This window comes from Thermobia domestica, chromosome 6 (assembly GCF_964235325.1).
Source record: "Thermobia domestica chromosome 6, izTheDome1.hap1.1, whole genome shotgun sequence".
NCBI lineage: Eukaryota > Metazoa > Arthropoda > Insecta > Zygentoma > Lepismatidae > Thermobia > Thermobia domestica.
The window spans coordinates 221615370-221619079 of NC_137459.1; positions in this window are offsets into that span (position 1 = coordinate 221615370).

Below are 3710 nucleotides of genomic sequence, written 5' to 3' on the forward strand. Positions count from 1 at the left end.
AACTCCCAGGGGGACTTGGGTATACAAATTTTCATCCTACGTTGTCAAAACATTATGAAATGCTATGAGAAGCTTCAGTTCTTAGCTTCGCAGGAGGGGCGGGGGGTTCAAAAAGCTATCCAAAGCTATGATAAGCTTCCGTTCTTAGCTTCGCAGAAGTGGCGGGGGCGAAGGGGTCCAAAACAGCTACCCAATACAAGATTAGAAGAAGAAGAAGAGGAAAAGGAATGTTTCATCTTGTTTCTACAGCCGGTAGGCGTCCAAGGGTATGAGCATAGCAATATACTAGTTCAGGAAATTTTCCCACGCTCATCCCAAGTGAAGTTTACCTCCTTCCATCGGTTCAATGCGGCTCGGCTCAGCTAGGCTGAGGTCAGCCATCGGCTCGAGCCTGCTCGGTTGGGGTGAGCCATCAGCTTGGTTCGGCTCAGCTTAGATAAGCCATTGGCTCGGGTCGACTAGTTTGGAGTGAAACATCGGCCCGAGCCGGCACGGTCGGATGAGCTATTGGCTGAGTTCAGATTTCAATTCGGCTCTGTGGTGACTGAGCCGAGAGCCAAGGTGCTCTAGTCGATGGCAACAATACTACTTGGGAGCTGAAAAATAGCGATTTGAAAGCACTAGGAAACACACCTCATCTCCACTCGCAAAATACTCATGAGAGATTCTTCGGGGTAAGATGATGGCCAATGTTTCATGAAACTGAGGGTATTCTTGTGAGATAGACTCTAGCAAACGGTGATACTGTTCAGAGCTATTAAAAGGTTTAAGTGAAAAATGTAGGATCGTCCTGAAAACCTATCCAAAATTGTTAGGATACACCAAGATAACATGTAACCAGCGTCCATGCGTGTAACCAGCGCCGTGATATAGATTTTTTCTGGTGGAATCATTAATACGCTTATTAGGGTCCATACAAAAGTTGTTTTTCTAATTCTTGGGCCCCCACTTACGCTTTCTATTACTCCTTTTAGACCCCGGAGCCTGTGTGCCCTCCCGTACTGCAAGGTCTGCGGGACCATTACTAACGCTTCTGAAACCGTTTCATACATGACAAATTAATTGTGGGAAGAATTGTGACAAATCTCAAAGGCATATTAATACTTATTATTACTAGGACGCCTAATACTATACATTTTTTTTACTGAAATGGGCTCTTGACTCATTTTTGTTTTATTTATTTTTTGTGTGTTGCTTTGTTTATGTAATGTAGTGAACCTGTTTGATGCTTGATTTATAATGTCATGTTCATATCGTTTTCGGAATAAAAGAAAGTCTTAAAATTGTCCCCCATCGAACGGCGGGAGCTTCCCTGGGAGGGCAGTTGCCAAATTCCCCGACAAGATACTGCCCTGTGTAAAACAGCAAACAGGGAGAAAATAAAATGTGTAACCAAATTTAGTACCCTCAAACATTTTTCTATTCACTACTTAATAAAAATAATACAATATTCATAGTAATAATGATAATATATTTGATTTTGAGTTTAGGGCCTCTTTCAGCAGAGAGACTATGTGAGAAGTAAATCTACAGATTAACGTAAGCTGCGAACCACATGAACTCCCACCGGGAATAGAACCTGGGTCTCCCACACCAAAGACGCGTATAATAATAATTGATTTTGTGTTTAGCGCCCCTTTCAGCAGCGAGGCTATACGAAAAGTGAACGTACAGCTTAACGTAAGCCCCGAACCACATGAGCTCCGGCCGGAGGTCGAACGGGTCGCCCACGCTAAACAAGCGAATAATAATAATAATAATAATAATAATAATAATAATAATAATAAATACATGAACTGCGTTCTGTTAGTAATGAGTTAGGTATTAGGGCTGATAGTGATCTCCTGGACAATAGAACTCCGGATTTATTTTCAGGTTTACGAAAACCTTACGGTTCGATTCAGGAAGTAATTAGCGCTAATAATTAAGAAAATGTTTTATACCTGTGCACCTTCTTATTTTTGGATAAATTAGAAAGTTGTCCATCACCTTCGTGTAATACATAGAGTATAAAATTGTACGACAAAAATAAATGAAAAATTACAAAATGAAAAAAGTAAGTGCATCGAGTTTTATTCGAAGCAGGTTGAAAACTACTAAATACGCAAAGAAACAAGAAATTAGCACGCATAACTATCGAAATAACTATGAAGTTCCATTCCTATTTTATGGATAGAGAACGAATTTCTTAACAACTCGCCTTTTTTTAAACGAATATTGTGGTCGGAAAGCGTGTCTGCTTTACTTACAATCAAGCTTTCTGCATCTACAAAGTAGTATGATATTCTAAATGTATCATGCATCAAGTTATGTATCACTAAATGTATCAAGTTATTAAAAGAAGACTGAGTATCTCAAAAAGCAACGTGTGAGCTGTGTTGGGAAGTTTCGTTATTTTTTCCTATGACTTCCCCTACCATTATGTCGACTGCGCTGTTGACAAACTAACAATTCTAAGGGACTTATAAAAATACGGGCATGCAATGATAATTTGGAGAAGTGTATATTTTGATCATCAACCTTGTCTATTTCTTGGATGTCATTTGAAGGAGGTTCAAAATCAACCTAACTGTACACTGCACTGACAAATTCAACTAAGAGGTTACTAATTGACTTGAGAAAAATGATATTAAACTTATATATAAAGATTTTCTCAATTAATGTTCAGTATGTTTTCTGTCTCTTGTGATTATTAAATATCCAGATAAGACTTGCGTTATCGCAGTGGGTTCTAAACTTATTATGTAAACACATATCAAATTTTTCTAGCGCAAGAACCAAACTCCTCATTTTCAAAGCAAGAATAATTTTGAACCAACTGACTCAGGGATTAATTTCTTAAAAATGAACTGGTCGCAAAAAGCCAGAGGCATTGTTACTGAGGGAGAATCACACTGTAACAATGCGAGCTGGAATCGACATGGATGACGAAGGGACTAGTAAAATCCGGCAACTTCAATACAACACGGTTAACAATAGCTTCTTGAATTTGCTCAAGAAGATCATCTTCCCCCTTTCCCTATACAAATAGAGTTTTTTCACTCTTTCATTTATACAATGGTCCCAACAATTCAGCATAATCTTTCACAAACTGTAGTTAATAACCAAGAAAACCTAACAATTTATTTAAAGCTCACCTATTCTTTGATCGTGATAAATTTCTAAGAACCTTTACCCTATCTCTATCTATGTACATGTTGCCATTTAAAAATTCATACTCTAATATTTTAATCTTACATAATTACACTTTATGTGCAGAAATAGTAAAATCATATTTTCTTATCCTTTGAAGAATTTTCACTAAAATCTCGTCATGTTTTTCAATTGTATCTGCATGACTTATTATCATAAAAACTGTCTAAATAACGGCCTACCAAATCACGCAATATTTCATGCATTAAACTTGCGAGAATAAAGCCCGAGATACGAACTATGTTGAGACCTTGGTAAAGGATAATAATATGGTTGGAGTTGCAAACGTAGTGTATATTCTAGAGTCAGGATGAAGAGAAATATATTTTTTATTCAGAGAGATACAAATCACATTTTCCTATGTTAGCATTGGTAGAATCTATATTAGGAGATGGGAAGCCAGTTATTACAACCCTCTTGTTAATTTCACTATAATGAACTACGAGACGCTTTGATCCATCATTATTCGTGACGAGAAACAGGGGGACATGAATAGAGACCTCTGGATTACGTGAAGC